The sequence below is a fragment of the Macrosteles quadrilineatus genome, unplaced genomic scaffold (assembly GCF_028750875.1).
Source record: "Macrosteles quadrilineatus isolate MER2022 unplaced genomic scaffold, UCM_ALF_1.0 Scaffold_2__2_contigs__length_208266976, whole genome shotgun sequence".
NCBI classification, from domain to species: Eukaryota; Metazoa; Arthropoda; class Insecta; order Hemiptera; family Cicadellidae; genus Macrosteles; species Macrosteles quadrilineatus.
Window position 1 is genome coordinate 178,513,292 of NW_026542595.1, and position 21,879 is coordinate 178,535,170.

Sequence of the window (21,879 nt, forward strand, 5' to 3'; positions counted from 1 at the left end):
CACCAGACAGTAATGCAGGTGGTACAACAACGTGGAAAATTACAATTACAGACATCAACTTGGTTGTAATTGTAGTAAGTGAATTAACTGAGAGGTAAATTCCAATACTTAGGACGCCACACAGAGCAGCAACTTGTATTTATCAAGTGAAGAGACTGGACTCACCAAGTTGTAAATAGAATTGTTTATTTTGTTTTTTGTTTTACGTTAGCCACGAGTACTGGATAATGTGGCAACGTAGTTCCAAGAGAATGTATTATTTTGTGTTTATTTGTTTTGAAGGAATAAACTCATCATTTCGTTTCATTATTTCATTATTTCAATGTAGTCTACAGTTCAGCAACCACTATCAAGCGCTGACGAATCAGTAGTTTAGAAGAACCTCTAAATAGCATAGGAATACATGCCAAGGAGACATTGGAGGAGTAAAAAACACAAAATAATATGAGAACTGATTGTTGTAGGGCAAATTTTGTAACAGAAAGTCGAATCACAAATCTTGTAGATCTCTTCAGCTAGGCAGAAGTGTCGAGGAGCACACCTCTACAAGACTGAGAATGTCCCCAACTCCAAGGCAAAGCATAATACTGTTGCATTTTATGAAATGGCACGCATGTTGTAAACTCATCCACTTAATTGCCTTTGTTTCTCTGAATCAATAACAGTGTATTTTTCATATGATTGAGATTGAGAAGGTTGGACCAGTATTTTGGACCGACAACATGAGAACGACAACCAGTTTATTTATTTTTAATAACATGTACTAACTGTTGATAGTGAATGTCTCACGTACACCGAATGGAACGCTTATACTACAAACTATTCAATTTTCCAGTTTTCCCAGATACCGTTAGAGCACCCCGAAGTTTAAGTAATTAACTGTCAGGGTAAAAAATGCATCCGAATCCCACACGGCTGATTAACGCATATCCTTCGGTGAAAAACACTACCATCTGTCGAAATTTATTACGAAAGCGAGCGCAGCGCATTAAACAAACAAGGAGAGTTTGGGTTAACGAGGACCCCTGCTCGCTCTTAACAAGTTGACATTTATTTTATAAAATTATTACAAACAGAAAACCGCGTCTAAAACACACGGTAAGACACGTGTTAATAAATGGAGCGTTGTAAGACGGAGAGTCGATGCGGCAGGCGGGGGGCCCGGGGTATTCCCATATACTTCTTTGGGTGCGAGATTACGATCTTTATGGAGCAGCATCTATTGGGATACAAGGACGTCTGAGTGTCGCTTCCACTTTTATAAATATTATCAGGCTGAGCAATAAATAATTTCACGGCCAGGAGTTTTTTATCGCCCGGCCCTCGACTGGTCGTGTCTCATTTGACCAACCGGTAGGTCCGGACAAATTTGGGGAGAGAGGTTTTTCAGTGAAAATCACCCCGTCGTGGGATGTTTGATTTGACAGCTTTTATTTTGGATATAAATGATCATCTATATGGTGAAGGGTAAAATTGCGACTTTGGAAATTAAACTTATAGTTATTGTTTACCTTCAATAAAATCATTGATATAGACCTACTGAAGTCAAACCTTCCTGTATCCTGTTATTTTATATTTTACCGTCACTGTTAGATCTTGGGAACTCAAACAGATAGTATGTCTGGCAAAATCCTTGAAACCCATCAGGCTATGTGGTGGTAAACAAATCTCATCTATAGTAAGATTGTGTAGCAAAATGCTTAATCTATGTTTTGCAGCAGACTTCAAACTTATGCATATAACTCATCTATTCTAAATTTACGGGGAAATCCATAACTTAACAGCCATTTAAATGTATAAAGAAAGTTAGCTTCTCCTGTCCAGGTCTGGCTGTAAATTAGTTGAATGGCACATCTAGATTTTAATGTTCAGAAAAACTTTTAATCTCCCAGCAAATCTGCTTTAGTTTCAACAGTAAGTAAACAAATATTTGTGGTACATAATGTGTATACAGCCTATGTTTATCACTTAACTCTTCCGCGATTATGGTCTAAAGACCCCAAACGTGGTTTAACCATATCATCTTGCAGCAGACTGAAGATTCAAAACGCATCTACAGTAGAAAATCTAACAACTATAATTATTTATAACCCCTCCATCCCCAAACTCCTATAATCTACTGATCCAAAATAAAACTCAACCTCATCATCTTCCAACTGGAGATCCAAAACTGGGAAGAAGATGCAACCAAATCCTCCAACTCCTGAACTCCGAGCTACGAACTAGTGATTCAAAACGCATCGAAGAACATTTCAAATCGGTGACATCCGATCGCCGACCAAGGACTCCACATCAGGAATGTCGGCGAGGCCCAAAGGCAGCTATGTCGGACATAGGATTCCATGTAGAAGAATGTCGAGTATTAAAACATAGTAAATTATTTTTTCCCCGCCTCTTCGGGCGACGTTTTTGCCCGCTAGACGCGACCGCAACCAGTTCTTTAATTAATGCATTTACAATAGACCCGCATTATTCAAGGTGGCCCAAAAAGGCACTGGCACACCGGCCCCTTGCTAATTGTCCTATTAATATCTGCTTTGGGGCATTTATTTGCGTTAGTCCGTTTTTATTGCGCGGACGAATTTATAAATGAGACGATTCCCCGACCGTTTAAGCGAGCTTCGTTATACATTCCGGTTTGTTCAACACATGTCCGAGATAGCCGAAATCGCCTTTTTGCTCTCCGATTTCGTACATTTGCAATTAGTTTTAAGTTTTGTTATTCGGGAATCCAGTTCGGTAGCTGTTTGACATATAAACTCAACTGAGTGATGTGCGTTGTATGTACTTTTTAGAGGGAGCTCTCTTAATTTATATGGCGATGTAGTTATAGTCCTACTGTATTGTTGTCTACTATAGGGTACACCCGTACACCACGCCAGGAAATGTATGAATCAAAGTATTTTTATATTCTAAATTTTCAGATTGAAACTGTGAATTTCTGCAAAAGAATGTTATTTGAAAAGTAAAATTCTAGAAATTCTTTTAAAACCAAGTTCAAAAAGAGTCGTTTAACAATTTTGTTACATATAGTCTCTGATTATCTTTTATTTCTCAGACAAACGGACCTAACTACTAAAAATTCAACTAAAAATCCAAACGAAGGAATTTCCCACCAACCTAACCGCACTACGGATAAACCACCATAAAACGAGCACTCAAATCCCCAAATAAAATCCACAATAGCGCCGTCCAATCGCGTTTCGGTCTTGGACGTTTTTTCTGTCACTTCTCCCGGGGGTTTAAAATGTTAGTGAGCGTAATCATAATTTATAATTTCGGGTACAAAAAGCGGACGTTTTGACGGGGAAGCGCAAAGCTCCTTAGGTCGGATTTACAACCGCGCTGGAGATACCTCAATATTTATCCGAGAACGTTTACGGCGACCTTGGAACTCTCGGCCGCTAAGCTCCGATATTTGTCAAAACTGTCAAGCCCCGTGGCTCAATTATCCGGACTTTGGGATTAGGCCAAATTTTAATGGCTTAATATTAGCGGGCTCGACGAAACTATTGTGTGAAGGAGGCGAGTCTAAGTGGTTTGGTTTGGACGTTGGCTCTTTTCAGGAAGAGAACCGCCGCTGTTAAAATTTGACCTGTGCAAACGAAGGTGGTGTAAAAGGGAAACTGTCTATGTTTATGTAATTAAAACAAATTAATGGTTTTTTCGCTCTGCTGGACAAGGTTAGGTGTCTCTAATATTAATTTTACGAGCTTATAATATTTACATCTTCTTAGGGGATATTTTAATTGTAGCGTCCCTCTTCTTCAAAAGACCTTGGACTTTTTGTACATGAATGCATGAATGAGTTTGGGGTTTTAGTTTTTGTTCTCCTCTCTACAACCTGGAGTGTAGTTTACAAGTATGTAGTGGAACTAGGTCGAACGCTAATGAAATCCAAAATTAAAAACAACAGTATCACCAGATCAAATCCTCAAACCTGGGTTACAACTGATTTCTTAACCACTTAATTCGCCATATAACACTCATCATATATTTTTGAGAATCAGCAAAACATTTGTACAAAATGTTAAATGAAGTAGACCAACCTACTCAGACACAACTCCCACAAAGTAAAATAACCATCGCCCCTCCCACGGCCGGTCTCGATGAAGCATTGATTGGTATGAAACTGTTAAAATTATAACTAATTTTTGTTTCAAAGTCGGAGGCTGGGCGCGTGTTGCACTAATTGCACGCTAGGCCGCGCCATCACCGCCAAGGTCAGCGTTGTCATTCGCGGCCCTACTGCTTACTGTACGCTCCTCACTGTGTTGGCCATGTATTACAGCTTCCAAATTACTACACGGTCCCTGGTAGGTTGGCTGTGTTATTAGCGATCCTACTGCCTACTGTACGCTCCTCACTGTGTTGGCCATGTATTACAGTTTCCAAATTACTACACGGTCCCTGGTAGGTTAGCTGTGTCATTAGCGATCCTACTGCCTACTGTCCACTCCTCACTGTGTTGGCCATGTATTACAGCTTCCAAATTACTTTACTACACGGTCCCTGGTAGGTTGGCTGTTTCATTAGCGGCTCTACTGCCTACTGTCCGCTCCTCACTGTGTTGGCCATGTATTACAGCTTCCAAATTACTACACGGTCCCTGGTAGGTTGGCTGTGTCATTCGCGGCTCTACTGCCTACTGTCCGCTCCTCACTGTGTTGGCCATGTATTACAGCTTCCAAATTACTACACGGTCTCTGGTAGGTTGGCTGTGTCATTCGCGGCTCTACTGCCTACTGTCCGCTCCTCACTGTGTTGGCCATGTATTACAGCTTCCAAATTACTACACGGTCCCTGGTAGGTTGGCTGTGTCATTCGCGGCCCTACTGCCTACTGTCCGCTCCTCACTGTGTTGGCCATGTATTACAGCTTCCAAATTACTACACGGTCTCTGGTAGGTTGGCTGTGTCATTCGCGGCTCTACTGCCTACTGTCCGCTCCTCACTGTGTTGGCCATGTATTACAGCTTCCAAATTACTACACGGTCTCTGGTAGGTTGGCTGTGTCATTCGCGGCTCTACTGCCTACTGTCCGCTCCTCACTGTGTTGGCCAGGTATTACAGCTTCCAAATTACTTTACTACACGGTCCCTGGTAGGTTGGCTGTGTCATTAGCGGCCCAACTGCCTACTGTCCGCTCCTCACTTTGTTGGCCATGTATTACAGCTTCCTATTATGTACTACACGGTCCCTGACACGTTAGCTGTGTTATTAGTGATCCTACTGCCTACTGTACGCTTCTCAGTATGTTAGCCATACAGCTTCCAATAACCACACTCCCCCTAATATGTGTGCTCAATATTAATACTTCCACCTACTGTCCGCTCCTCACTGTGTTGGCCATGTATTACAGCTTCCAAATTACTACACGGTCCCTGGTAGGATGGCTGTGTCATTATCGACCCTACATCCTACTGTACGCTTCTCAGTATGTTAGCCATACACCTTCCAATAACTACACACCCCCTAATATGTGTGCTCAATATTAATACTTCCACCTACTGTCCGCTCCTCACTGTGTTGGCCATGTATTACAGCTTCCAAATTACTACACGGTCCCTGATAGGTTGGCTGTGTTATTAGCGATCCTACTGCCTACTGTCCGCTCCTCACTCTTTTGGCCACGTATAGCAGCTTCCAATTACTACACGCTCTCAGATATATGTTGGTTGTGTGAAGACTGAAGAGCTACTTCCACCTCCTGTTCCCTTATCGCTTATGTTAGCTAAGTTTTACAACGGTTTCCTATTAAATTCTATTTTGCGTTGTGTTAGCAGAGTTCTTGGGTATTTATTTCCCTGTGCTTTCTGACTTGTTGGCATTGGTGGTAGTGTATTCGAGATAAGTTACAGCTATGTGGCTATTTATTTATGTGTCCTTTCCAGTTGCCGGCCTATTAATTAAACTAAAAAATAACGCAATAAATAAACTGTAAATTGTTGCAAAAAGTAAACAGGATTAAGTATTAAGAGGGGGTAGTTAACAAACTAAAGTGTACATATTGCATTAGCACTACAAACCTCTTTGGCAGAGGTTCATTATTCATCAAACAATGAGTACAGTACGTATCAAAGGAAAATATTAAGTCATTGTATTTTTAAATCTTCCAATTTCCTTTATGAGATGAAAAAATATAGCAAACTAAGCAGATTGCCAAAAAATTGAAAAACGTATTCGATTTTACCACAAATGAATGTCAAGCCCCAACAAATTACCGTAATAAGACTATAATATGATTTGACTAGGGTAAATTGAAGGCAAACAATGTTCCTTCGCTCTGTCAAAGCAACAATTGTAATGCCACCTTGTCTATACCTCGCCCCCTTCTATCACGGCAGCACCGCTTGTCATCTGAGGTCACACTTTCTCCAGCAACTCAAACACGAGGTAATCCTCTTTATGTATTCATAGCCGCCAGATCGGCGATAAAAGTTCCCACCTTCGGAATGTGGATTCGTTCTCGTCATTCCCAAATCCCTCCAACAGTCCATTTCGGCCACGAAAAAAGCCACGAAATATTTTTAATCTCGACTAACAATGCGCTTATGCGGTAATCCCGGACCCGTGAAATAAGAAAGATTCGTATCTTAATCCAAGAGTGGGTGAAGGGCGTAGTGAATCGTAGAAATGGAGAGACAGTTGAATGACAGAGCCGGGAGATTAAATAAACGCGGCCGCGCCGCACTCAGGCCTGACAGGTGCGGGAATGCGCGGCGCGGCTAGCTCGGTGTAGTGCTGGGCTGTGGCTGGGGACTCACCTGTATATGAATATGACTGTTACCATGCCACACACAATCACACACAAGAACCTAGCGAACACATTCTGACAGGAAGTATTACATCAGAGTGGGTCTCTCGATGGGAAGCGTCCCTAAATTGTGTTCTTTGATAGCAAGAGGAAACCTTTAGGCAGAGTATCTCAAAAGAGAGATTACCCCAGGAAGAGTACCTAATAGACGGAAGCACCTTTAATACTAAGAGTAACCTTTTTACCATCACGTCATCAATGTCACCACGTCACGACATCTTGTCTTCTACGTCGTCACGTCAACGTATCCTGACTTGCTCACGTCAAGACAGCTTGACTACGTCACGTCAACGTCACCTCGCGTCCCAGAACGCCATGTCCTCGTCCAATATGGCGGCCGGCATAAATCAGTAAAGTTGATATCGCAGCGGTATTTTAATTCCGCGCCGGATGAAAGCCCTGACGGATGGTAGAGGTTCGATCCCTCCGGCGCTCTCTTGCTCTTCTCTTTTTTCCCGGCAAAAGAATCATATTTTGACATCAAGCCTCGGTTATAATTTATATTCATCCGACGGCCCGCCCCCTCATTCAACATTGGCAAGTCTTTCCCACAATCGTTGCTAGAACATTTAGAGCTCGGCTGGCGCCCGCGGCGTCACTCCCGCCCCCGTCCCCCGCGTGACCCCCCTACAGAGACTAGGGAACATACGGGTACGTCAACGTCACCAGTTGACTTGGCGAGGCGGGGAATGAATGAATTACGTTAATTCAATCCGTTAATTAAGCTACTGTATATTGAAATTATTTTTTTGCAAATTTGTAAAATGTTCTTACTCGAAAATATCAATCAAGCATCTATGAAAGGTCATGATGTATCAGACAGTGATGCTTCAGCCATTTGATCTCAATTAATCAAATCAAATAATATATTTTCCCCTAAACAAACCGAGGAAGTGTTTGTCCTTATTTCATCTACAGTACCTATTCATGAAAGCACCTCCAAAATGTCTTCGTCCCACGGCAAATTTTTTTTCGCAGTCGTCAGGGGGTGGCATTCGCAGAGATGTTTCTAGTGAGGCGTTTTTTGTGAAAGGAAAATTAACTTGACTGTGGTCCTACTGGTATACAAATATTAGGTATTAGATTATGTTTCTGGTCTGGTATACAGTGTTTATCCCATCTGATATTTCATTGTAACTAGAACTGCTTTTACAAAGAGATTGTCAACATTTTCCTCGTCCGTTCATTGGGAACGTTACATCTCGTTGAACAGCACAACTATAACTTACTGCGAATTAAAACAACGATTTCTCCGAGCGATCTCGACCCGACACTTTACAGAATCGCAAAGGCGCATCGGGAATAATCGCGGGTAAATAACTTGTAGGTGCGGGATCGCTGCACTCGAACCTGTCAAATGTGCCATTCCGCGAGGAAAAAATGGAAGAAATACGTTCAGAGGGAATTGGCAATTCAAAGTGCAACGTCTAACGATAAATCACGACCGTAAAACCACAATGGAGCCGGGAAAAATCGAAAAGCGAGGAAGGTTACAAAGTCGTTACGGACGGTAAAGCGGGCGGGTTAATACAGTTAAATTTATATCGCAGTAAATGTCACAACAGCCAGGCAAGCACTCAAGGACGGGGTGTGATTTATTCGCATTAAACAAATTAATATTAATCCGCATGACGTGTTAAATGCGAGCCCGCTAAGTCGCTGCTTGGTCCGGGGATTTTTTAATCGACTTAAAACGCTGAAAATACGGCGAGATGGCGTTTCCACGAGTATGTATTTCAGAGATGCTGTTGATTTATGGGAAATGTGAGTATTGAGGTGAAGCACGAAGCGCGAGTGAGGAGGCAGCCTATCGTTAGTGTAGGCCTATACGATCTGCAAAGACTGAACAAGTCACAGGAAACCACGGAGACTCTTTTATTGGCTACTAAATTAAAGTATTTCTCAAACAGCATAAGCCAACAAACATGATAATACCATACTAATTTGTACGGTCAAGGACTTGGACAAGTACAATACGCCAACATCGGTCTTCCCGGCCGTTCATGTCTCTATACCTTCATTACATACGTATTGTGGAAACTTGCCTATCTGTATTGGATTTAGCGATGTTATACTAAATAAAGAAGCTCATACTGACACATTTAACCTTTTTCAGATTATCGCATTTTTTACGTACCCGTTGGGACTTACCTATGTGTGACAGGAGTACTATATCATAATCTAAATAAAGATGGTAGCAAACAACATTAGCCGATTACAGAAAAAAATTAAGCCATGTAAGGCCATCGATAAACACATTAACTATGTACGATATCAGTATTAATTTTGAGTGTATTCATAGATATATTATACTGTATACGCAACAGAGCACTATATAGATTCTGGGACTTGCCAAGTATGTAACTACTCGATATAAGACTACTAACTTTGATACAAAACAAAATTATTACTCAAATTAAATTAGAAAATATGCAAGTATAATCTTTGCAGGATTTGAGAGAAATAGAAAAGGGTATGAAACCAGTCAAACCGACCGTTAAAGTCTCCAGCACAACAGAGCCTTTTCCTGCACTTTCCAGATTCTGCGTCAAGTATGTGACTACTCAATATAAGGCTACACAATTTGATACTAAACTAAATTATTACTCAAATTAAATTAGAAAGTATGCAAGTATAATCTTTGCAGGATTTGAGGGAAATAGAAAAGGGTATGAAACCAGTCACACCGACCGTTAAAGTCTCCAGCACAACAGAGCCTTTTCCTGCACTTTCCAGATTCTGCGTCAAGTATGTGACTACTCAATATAAGGCTACACAATTTGATACTAAACTAAATTATTACTCAAATTAAATTAGAAAGTATGCAAGTATAATCTTTGCAGGATTTGAGGGAAATACAAAAGGGTACGACACCAGTCATTCCGACCGTTAAAGTCTCCAGCGCAACAGAGCCTTTTCCTGCATTTTACAGATTCTGGGACTCGCCAAGTATGTGACTACTTGAGATAAGACTACTCAATTTGATAAAAAACTACAATATTACTCAAATTGAATTAGAAAATAATAATCTTTGTAGGATTTGAGAAAAATACAACACGGTACGACACCAGTCACTCCGACCGTTTAAGTCTCCAGGTTGACATCATTACAAATGCGTTAATAGAGCTATATCATGTTGATTCAGGGTGCAAATTGTATTCACTCGTTTACTCAGTACATACAATAATCAAAATCCAAAGTAAAAGGTTACCATTACATGGCTTTACAAATAAAACTGTAATAGAACTCGAATTCCATCTCTGATCACCTACATCTCTTGTTGGGAAAGTACACACTATTTTCTTTAAGACAAAAAAACCTGATGAGCTTGGATATTCAAAACTATTTAACATTGTGGTATGTCTAGGCTGTAAAGTTTTATGTTGAAGACTCTATGACTTCATGAACGCAACGTACTTCTACAGTCGGAACAAAACTGCTCATCATTCAGAATCTTGATGCGGGCATACAGCATCAAACTGTTGTTCTTTTATGACCAGAGTTACATTTAAGAGCTCTTGACTATTATGTCCAAATGAAATACAGTCGCTTCGTACTAACGGCAGCTGTAAGTGGAAAATCATGACTTACAAGTGTCATAAAGGTTATAGTTTGTAACATTTATTTGTACCTTCAAACGTAACGGGTTTCGTCTTATCGAAGGTTTTGCCATCAACTAGTCGAAATTATTAGTTAGGCCAATGCCTTTAAACGAATTGTCAATATGGGGGTGTATTGTATTATAACTTTACGTGGTGTGGTAGCCTCCGGATCACTAAATTTAAGCTAAATGGTTCATTTTACCTGGCTTCGTCAAGTGATCCTGCTTCAGTAGTTTACTACTATAGTTTCAGACTTAAAAGTCCATCTTCGGGTAGGAACAAAAATGTCCAATAAGTCATTTTACCAATTTGGTTGGATTAATTTGAAAAGTATAATTAACCAATTTGGTAATTTAATTAATAAGTGTAACGACGAAACTAACTAAATTGGTTAGATGACTTATTGACGTTTTTGTTCCTACCCGAAGATGGACTTTTAAGTCTGAAACTACAGTAGTAAACTACTGAAGCAGGATCACTTGACGAAGCCAGGTAACATAAACCATTTAACCTACAACTTTACGGTTAACAATGCCGTATTTAAGATAGTAGTAACATAGATTAAATTCAGTACCAATGTAATGAGATAGCCAGTATCAAAATTTGCACTGACTCTAAAAGATTTGTTCAGTAGATTAAGGTACAGTACCATTCAACTACTGCTAATTTCAAGGTAAATAACAAGAGATCTTTAACTTTACATTCTACTGTGCTACTATTTCTATTCTATTTCAATCAATGGATTAAATGTGCGTCAGTTTTGTTTTGCATCGTGGAACTAAATGAGCGTTACGCGAAACATGATTGCATCTATTCAAAGATATCGGAAAACAATTCCGACTGTTTTAGTGCATAAATAAATGTATTAAAAGAATAATTGAACTATTTCTCTAAAATAAGAATAAAACATCTGAAATTCAGTCAAATTATTTTCACCACAGCAATTTCATCAATGATTAAGAAATTTCATTGTGAAAGTACCCAAACATGTTCCCAAGATCCCAAAGTAATTTCAACTCACGAATGCCAAAGTTAAAGTCTGCTGGAAGTCATTGGCAGGTTTACGATCAGGCAATAAACGCCTACTAGCAGAACACACGGGACAGGAAACTAACTTTTTGTTCCAAATGGAGACTCAGGAGTGGATATAAGTAGCAGAATGCCGAGTTAATGGATATATTTACCGGAGATTGTACGAAAAGGTGACGCAAGGTCGGTTGCCACAGACCGAGCTCTTATCAAGCTTATCTCTCGTGATCAGACAGTGACAAGAAACAGTCGCGATCAGCTCTTGGGAAAGGCCGTCATGATTTTATACTTCGTCCACGGAAGGATTTGCACGTCAACCTTTCAAAGACCTATTGGGAAACTTTATTTATGGGCCTCAGTAAAAGAATTATTAGGGAAAGAATGATTCAAGGCACGCTCGTGAGTAAATTCTGTTGTTTCGTTAGCGACAAAACTTCGTCTCTCGTGAAGGTCATTTACTTGATTAGGAAAAGCTACGTGAAATACTGTGATGACATATTTGGACAATGTATACACGTAGGTGTACTGTTGTAATATTAGAGATGCTGCTTCTAGAGCACGTCTACGAAAATACTGCAAACAACAATAAATTGGGCGCACGATATATTTCAGAAAGCGTTGATCCATTGCACACCCTTGACAAGGCCGTAGGGCGTTCCTATGGCCAGTAGGCAAGGCGCAATGAAATATGAAAACTGCGATCCATCGAGGTCGTTACAATGGTGATTTACCTCAATCCCTCGTTTTATACGCGATAAAAATCCGACCCATGACTCGCCGTCGTTTCACAGGATCATTCCCGACCTAGCAAACGAAGCGAAAGAAATCCACCGAAGGGCAGGATGAAGCGAGCAACTAGCTCAGAAAAAAACAGATTTGCAACATAAAGTGGTTTACGTTATTGGACGCTGTAGGCAAACATGCGAGCGAGACACGGCGAGGCACTATCATTACTATCTCTACATCATCAGATCATACTCGTCATTTGGTGGCCCGCTGTCCATCGGTCTCACCAACTCATCAACAAGTCTACGATGCTCAACGAATACATGCTATTATATTTGCTTGTTTAATAACACCCGACAGTATTCATTGTTGAAAGATTTGTTGAGAACATTCACTAGAACGAATTGTCCACTACAATCGAGTTACAAGAATGAATCGTTTGTCGGGTTTGAGCGACTCACTTCGTGACCAGTCCGCAATCCACCATCTACTTCCCTGATTCCGTGCAGGTAAAACCAATAACGTGTAGAGGTACGGAATAATCAGAATAGTTCCGTGGGAAATAGCTCAGCATCGGCGACATAATTAGCGAGGTACAGTCCACAACGGGCTGACTGTACTTCCCACACCGAGGCATACAAATTTGTACCGACGACACCCGTGGCATTCGGACGTCATCTGCCGTTTTGCATATCTGCACTTCTATAGCGCCCATTACTAGATGTAGATAGCACCCTCCGCTCTTAGGCCGATAGTTGGACGATATGGTAATGTAGAAGCTACAGCCGGGACTCTGGGATGTTAATTATACGGTATGTTGAGTTAGAGTCCGTCATCTTGGCGGTAGACGTATGTGTACTGCAGTGATGGACCGGTTATATCTGTTTGATAGAAGCAGCAGAAGAAACTACTTCAGAGCAACGTCAAGATAATGTTGTTAAAAATATTTCTATTTGACAGATTCAGTGTAAGAGTGTTTAAGAAATTACTTATTTGCATCAAAATTACGACTCGTAACATTGTTCAAACTGGCAAAATACTCATGCATATAAGGGGAGGTATTAAACTGTCCAATTTTACAAGGTGCCAGTGTGCTTTGTTCAACGACCCAAGAGTAAAAATATCTTGTGTTAATCTTCCAGTGAATCGCGTCTCTCCGTACCCGGTCTGAACACAATAGAGCGGTTCAAGGCAACAACAAAAGATCCGGCCATTCTTTTGAACCTCTTCTCATTCAGCCTGGGCGAAATCGCTCCTGTTTTGACTAGCAGGGCTAAATCGTGATAAAATGTGGCCAAGGGACAAAACCCCGCGTCTGTCCTTAGAAGTGACAGAACTGGAGGACGTGTTACTTGATATTGAAAGGACCAGGTGCTTCGGCTCAATAGGCCGGGTCTGAGATTAAAATACTCTTTTATGGATCATTTTCTATGGGGAAATGCTAGATTTGGCCTCACACGAAGAGGAGGGAAACTGTCGTGAGTGTGATAGTTAAATATAGGCCTACAACATTAAAATGAAGCTTACCAACAATATATGAGAGGAAGACATCGAAATCACCACGATACTCGTAAACACAAACCACTAGTTTAAGTATGGAATAGAATGCATCGAACATTTAGTGCATCCAATAAAACAGGCTGGGCCGAGGCTCTCGTTAAACCGAACACTGGCCGTCCTAATCCGTGATTTTAAAGGATCGGAATAAAATTGGCAGTAAACGTCGGGCCAGAAGAAGACACAAAGAGTAATAAACGAAAGCCCGGTGTCCGGTTTCAGTAGGTAGGTAAGGTACGGAGAGGGGGCGACTGACCCCAGTTTATAGTCCAGTATTTATGTGGAGATCTAATTAAACAGCTATGAAGTCGGATTGTCAACATAGGTGGGTTGTGGTTGTAGCATAGATAAAAGGAGTATGTTGTAGCATCGGAGCATTGTGCTGTGGCCGCTGTCAGCGCTGGATTGTGTCGTAGTTGTACAGTTGAAGCCGTTAGTGCTTCGATTGTCGCCGTGGTTTCTCATTGCAAATGTATATATTTAACCTCGGGCCAGTCATTAAGTTGGTATTTGAATCAATCCATACTTTCTGATAGAATATTTTAGTATTTTATCACACTAACTTATTTATTTTACCATCACGATTTGGCTAAATGCACAACTCTTCTTACAGCAAAAATGTTTTTGAGAACATTATTTATGGAGCTTTAAAAATAGAACGTGTATTGTTCAATTGGTCAAAGCCACCACAGATGTCAAGATATAATCACCATATCATTCTACAACAACCAATGCATGCCAGCAGCCACTGATTTATGAACCTCGTAGGTTTTCACTTACCCTAGTTTGATAGTTCCTGAACCGCCCTAGGGTTTCCGGTCATTTATGAGCGTTATACAACCTACACACATTCTATCGCGTGAAAAAATACTGAGGATAAATTAATTTCAAAGAAATATTGGTAAATTGTTGCAATCCTACAAATTTTAGTTATATGACCGTAGTGAAACACGTTTTAACATCTAAGGTAAATTTCAAAAGGAGTAAAATTAGAATAGAACGTTAAAACTAGACAAGTTGAATTCACTGACTGCATAGGTTTACGATAATGTTGCCAACCTATCTCTTATTTAACTAACTGATAGTCCCATGGGATCAAAAGCAATTCATAGCAACCAATCTGAACAATGAAAAGTTAAACATAGAATAAAAGAAAAAATATGTAGTTTAACATTTAAGTCACTGGACATCAAACACACAAAAATGCTTCAGTTTTTACAACAAAACATGTCATTGAAAATATCCAAAGTCATATTACTAGATCATGGTTTCCCTTGTTGATGTCATTCATAAGGACCCAAGAACAGATATGAGTTACTAGAGGTTGGGGCAAATAACACATGACAGCATTCTTTAATTTCTACAACAGGACGAGAAGTCGTCCAACATATCTTTGTTGAGGCTATCATGGGATACCCAAGCATCCAGAGAGTCAAAAGAGAGAGCAGAAGCGTACAGGAGCTGGCTCTCCGCCTGGCCATCCACTCGAGAGAGATATGAGATAACCGATAAGCAGGATTAATCAAGACAATTAGAGCTGGCGTGGAGTCATGCGAGAAGCTTGTCTATTGATTGCACTTATCAGCTGTTAATCATTTTAATTGTTTGGTCCAGTTACAAGAATCAGGTGATCAGCTGTTATAGGCGGCGCCACGGCGACCTTCGCTGTTTGTTTTGGTTCAAGGAAGACCAGATTTGCTAAGGACGATTGCAGATCAGCTGATTGCCGGGACGCGGAAATGCGTGGGCTGTGGTGTGATTACTTTTATTCTTCGTTTTCCTTTTATTGAAAAAGACCGTAAGAAAACATTTCCTCGGTTTTTTTTTTAATTAATTATTAATTTATGTCCGTTTGTTTTCACTGTTGCGAGAGGAACGATGAATGTTAATATAGCTACGATTGAAGTTCAACATGGAAAAATTCTTGAGCTGTTGGTTCTTGGCACTTTTTCTCTCTTAGAACAAGAATCATTTATGTAACCATGTTAAGTAGATGAATAGATTTTCTACACGTAATTCTAAATGAATTTGGAGATAAATATACGGATACGGGTATCTGATTTATTCACCATAGAAAATGTTTCATTGGCCAATGTTGTTAGAAATAAATTCTGAGATGAGAGCGATACGTGAGATAAGCCAATTATACAATAATGTTTCTCAAACAGTGAAAAAATCTATTCTCACCTTTGTACAAACTGTCCAATTAATTCTATAGCCTAAATTACACAAATAATAAGAAATTTCTAAACTATGACACAAATGTCAAAACACATTCAACGCAAAGTGAATTACACAAACAGACACTTTCCTCAACCATGGACAATTTCCATTCCTTTTCCGACCTCTTGCCAACGACATGCCTTCGTGCCTTCCCCTTCGAGTGTTTCATTCCTCTATTCCGCTATTCCACCGATGTGGAGGGTGAGGGCGACACAGGGACATGTGGAAACGACGGGTTGCGCAATCACGGTGTCAACTATTGTTCACTTTCCCCTGTGTACAAGCGGCATAAATCGCTTCCTTCGATATGAAATGTCAGTGGGCCGGGTATTGAGGTGTGTGCGTCTGTGCGTGTGTGTGTTAGTTAGCTGTGTCGGTGTGCGAGTGTGTGAGGACAAAGCTTTGTCCAGTTCCCATCGGTGATGAGTGTTAAGGAATATTAATGAGTTTACGTAAAGGTATTTTGATAAATATTCACACTTTGACAGTCGTAGAACGAACTAAGCTCAATAATTATGCATAACATGTCCTTACCATTGTTTAAACATGTATTTAAGTATCTCAAGTATGATGCAGACCAGTTTACGTATACTTATTTTATAATAGTGTTTTAAACTACACATCAATCGTATCCGACTAGGTTCACTCTCAACCATCGATATAATATCGACGCTCTCAACTACACAGCCAGACATAGCTTTCTAACAACTCGGAAGCGACATCTACACACGTCACTAACGACGTAGTGACACACGATGAGAAACAACGATAACCAAAGAAAGCAGAACAAAGTGGAAACTATTGTAACTCAGCGCAGAAAAGCATCGAGATAAACTTGGGAGCGATTAGTGTGCACGAGGCGCCTGCGCGGGAATTGCGATTGCGCAAGTGTCAGCGCCAAGAGAGGGCGTCGGTTGCGCAATGCTGATGAAGTTGTACCTATTGGGTTAATTGTGGCGACGCAACACGCTCTGGCGGCGACGTCATTAATTGTAACTCGGCCGATAGTCACCGTGAAGTTGTGAATCAGCTGATCGTAGTTTAGTGGTGAAGTTGTGGTTGATAGTCACTGGTAAAGTTGTGAATCAGCTGATCGTAGCCTTAACGCCGAATAAATTATGGTTGTGCGACTCTAGAATGAGGAGAATATTTTTATTAAGAGTTTACATTTTCAAAGAAATTTCACAATCTTTTTCAAACTATTAGTTGTGTGTAATGGTGTATGTTTTATGGTTAACTTTTGGGTGTTGCAGTAGGCAGTAGACTTCCAATCTTTATGGACCAACTGTACCGAATTCTCAGTTTCAATACAATGTAACACAGTTGAACGAGCCACACTAACTCAGAATGTTCATCTAAAATTCTATTTTCTTCCAATGATTTCGTTACTGTGAAAGTCGATGTGACGTAAAATATAGCATTGAAGAATGTTTGTTCCAGTAGTCTAAATAACATCCGCACACTTAAACAGCACAATTCTCCTAGATATATTTTCATTCTAAGGGCTACATATTTGACATGGGAAATGGATCGTCTAGTTCTATCGATAGTCAAAGGAGGCAAGGAGGAAGGAGAGTGAGCGAGATAGAGGATAGGAGAACAGTTAGTATCGAGTTGCAGACGCAGAGAAAGGCAGAAGAGACGTGGAAGTGTCTGAGGCACGTACCTAACTACCGGTCCTCGGTCTACACTCTACAGGCTGTACCGAAACTCATCATGTGTCCCTCAAGCTCACGATTCAATTCCAAGAGATCCATGAAATTTCTCTTGTAGCAAAACATTATGAATTTGACATAGGGGGACAGCCATTTGTGTGAAAAGCTACTTCGGCGCCAAACCAGTTGACTGTCGTTTTGAATTGAACAGTAGGTTTTTTTCGGATTTATCAATTTGACAAAAAAGACAGTTCACTGACTTGACGAACAATGCCTCAATCAGATACAACTTTCCCCAATGTTTCCTCAATTTGAATAAAGACTGAAAAGAACCTTGGTAAACACGTGGCTGTATTCTATAAGCTCCCGATTCCATTCAGTTAAAGACGTACTACTACTTTACATTAAATTTACCTTTTGGTCAAATAATAATTTTACACCGTCAGAATACTTTTTCCTCGATATTGTCGGAGAAAGGCACCGGGGAAAATCTCAAAAGCCTACAATTCCATTGGGTAAAATCGATCCATGAAAAACGTAAAGTATTTATAATTTAACACACTCGGAAACGAACGTTTTAATTTTCTAACCTTTCTTTGGCAATACGAGACTGCACCTCACAACTCACGATTCCATCCAGTATAAAATATCAAACGTTCTCTTTTATTAAAATTTCCATTTCCAATTTTAAACATGTGGATGCAATGTCGTTCAATAAGGAGAAAGGTTCTGCCTTGATCAAATTATACCTCATACATATTTACTTGATATATTTAACCTACTTCCTGATATACTTAATCTATTGGGATACATTTCCCTCACTGATGGAACCATAGTTACAAAGAACCACCTAATTGAACCAAGTAGACTTTAGTCACTAGGAACTGTTAAATTCAATAACAGAGCTTATCTCTCATTAATTCTACAACGTGGTTTAATTGAGGTGAAGTCATTAAGCTCGCTATAAATAAGTTCCATGGGTAACTTACGGAATCATTTAGAGAGTACAACTTGGCTACATTATAGAACTTATTTAAACCAAAATTAGATAAAATATTAAAATTTTTGTACGATTTATACAAAACATACAGTTTGCATATAATACTATTCCATATACTTCATTGGTCACGAAACAATTTTTTTTCTTTATCTTAACGTAATCATGTGCAGAAAACTATTTTTTTGCGAAAAATCATTTCGATAGTACGCATTAGAAATAGGCAATTTATACTCTAAATTGAAACTTTCCAGTTGTACATGACTCAAATAATATTCGTGCAAAATTTAACAAACTTTCACTTCAAAATAATAAATTTTGACACTACAAAGAAATTGATAAAATCTCAATTAAGAATAAAAATGACTTCCTGATTTCCGAGGGCCACGCCTCAGATCAGATCACGAAAGTGTTCGGTCATTGGAGAAAGCTTCGGAATAAGTTTAGATATGAAAGCGCATAATATATTGGAAACATGTGTTTCCGATAACAATCGTAACTTATGAGGGAAAGGTAAGGAACGTTCAATAGCAAATGTATGATGACAGGTAAGACTGAATCAATTGCACTATTGTGTTTTAACCTCAGTCAGTGGAGAATAAGTTAACAACTTGTTCGTCGTCCTAGGTCTACGGCAATGCAATTTGGCTTAGCCATGAGGAATATTTGGCAACACAGAATACTCCAACTCCTATTACATGCAATTAATTTTGCTCATTTTATGAACGCACGTAAACTCGTGGTAGATATTCGTTAATATGAAAGTATTAGATACAGTTTGATATTTTTATACCAAGATACTTTAATAAGTTTTTATTATATTTTTTGTATTATTTAATATTTATTGTAGGCTAAGTTTTACGGAATATGATAGCAGGATTTAGTTTATAAATGCTATTAAATTGGAATGTTTTAAATAGTTTACCCTCATTACAGATTTGTACATACTCGTTACAAGCATATTATTTAATATTTATTGTAAGTTTTACGGAATATGATAGCAGGATTTAGTTTATAAATGCTATTAAATTGGAATGTTTTAAATAGTTTACCCTTATTACAGATTTGTACATACTCGTTACAAGCAATTTAGCTTATTTCATGTACATACTTAAATTACTTGATAATATAGCAGAGAGTATATATACACTATTAAAATAAAGTAAAGATGTAAAATACTCTAAAATAAAAAAAAAACTTCGTCATTCAGTAACACAAATACAAATTCCTAACCTCAACTACACCTGACCATCAAGATCAACCCCTGTTCCATAGTCATAATTCACATGAATCTTGCCACAACACGCAAAGGCACTTCAACCAGGCTCTGCCGTTACCATGATATACACCCGTCTACAGCATTCCTAAAGTCGGTTTTTACTAAACAAAACAGAACCGTATAGCAGTCAATAAAATTAGCAAGTAATTGAAGGACACGTATGATGCCGGTATTGCGTGTCTAAGCTGTAGTAAACTAGCGATTTATGGGGAGAGGAACACGGCCAGTGATAACGAGAACTAGCTGGGCTACTAGTTAGGGTTAGCCTGGTGGCTAGGATGAGAGGCTGGCCTGGTGGCTAGGGCGGGAGACTGGCCTGGTGGCTAGAGCGGGAGACTGGCCTGGTGGCTAGGATGAGAGGCTGGCCTGGTGGCTAGGGCGGGAGACTGGCCTGGTGGCTAGAGCGGGAGACTGGCCTGGTGGCTAGGATGAGAGGTTGGCCTGGTGGCTAGAGCGGGAGACTGGCCTGGTGGCTAGGATGAGAGGTTGGCCTGGTGGCTAGGATGAGAGGCTGACCTGGGGGGTTAGCCTGGTGGCTAGGATGGGAGGCTGGCCTGGTGGTTAGTATGGGAGGATGGCCATGCATTAATTGCGCTAAAGAGTTCCATAATTTTGCCAAGCCATTAAAGGATCCCAAAAAATGTTCCTTAGTTTCGCCAAGCCAAAGTCAGTTAGGAGTGAGTTGGCGGAGAAAATTGTTGTAGTTTACTTATATATGGATATAATATGATCAAATTTGGAAAATGTATTAATTTTATCCTATGCTATTGACGTTTGGTCAAAAACACTTTTTACCTTTCCCGTAGCAGCAAACCTAAGCACTCATTAAATCTAATGTTATCTAAACTGGGGTTATTTATGGAAAACTTTTGTAAAATCAGACAAGTTGAAATCAGCCTAGTATGCAGGTTAACTGCGACGGAGGTATTTTTATATAAATCTAAACACAGCTGTTTACCTAATTAAACCAACCTGACATCAACACATACTGTGTAACCGGGTTAACTGGTTAACTAGTTACACATGATCCATATCAGAAGATCTGTATTCCCACAGCGGCAGTGAGGCAATCTATACAGTGTCAGACGAAAGCTAGTTAGCGCTTATCAAAGAGTAGTGTCCATATCGGGATTTCTATAAGCATTTCTCAACAATGCCATTACTCTAAGGGCAGCATGGCAGCAGCATGGCAGAATGGCAGCATGGCAGCTACCTCGACTCGGCGACCCCTGTTATGACGTAACAGATAGTGATCTAGCCGATGTCGCAAATTGTAACCGATAAGCCAACCGTGACTTAATACAAAGGTAAACGGAACGGTTACAAATTCGTTGGTGCTTTGTGGATAAATGGGACAGATGTGAGTTGTTTGTAGTGCTGAATGATAAGTAGAGTAGATTGGATGAAGGGAGATGGAAGTGGTTATTCTGGGTGGGAATCGGGAATGTGTTTGTTAAAAATTCTTCCAAAGGGGAAGTATCTACAACTGAATGGCCCCATGGCAAGACGATAGGTAAAACAAATAAGTTCGGCTGTAGTGGAAGATCTCAGCGAGGTAGTTTGTTTTGAAAAATCTAAACAATTTTAATCTGAAAACTTATTTATTCTTCCAATGGTTTCTACTAATTTAAATAAATTGCCGAGAGAAACAGTTGAAACAAATTAACAAAGCATGACAAAACAATAATAATATCTGGCAGCTGAGATAACGATAATCATAGTCTACAGTTAAGCACTACGGTAATCTTAAAACAAAAATAATTAAATGAGCGAAAGTAAACTCGGATACGATTTCGAAGGCGCGTTCAATATTCCTACTAAGGCAAGACAATAACAATAACACAGGTTTAGTTGAACGTTATTTTATTGAGCAACAATAACGAAACTGGGCTGAGAGATTTCGCGATAGGAAGCTGAACTCACGATGAAGTTACCCAACCAAGAGAAATTATTAGCAAAGACATTGGAACTAGTGATGTACGATTGAGTTGGGTA

At 39.8% G+C, this 21,879-nt stretch overlaps 1 protein-coding gene across 1 annotated transcript in view; it reads right to left on the bottom strand.

Moving 5' to 3' along the window:
* Positions 1–21,879, bottom strand: part of LOC128983945 (cadherin-related tumor suppressor-like) — a 195,398-nt gene that overhangs the window by 70,950 nt on the left and 102,569 nt on the right. The window lies entirely within an intron of this gene.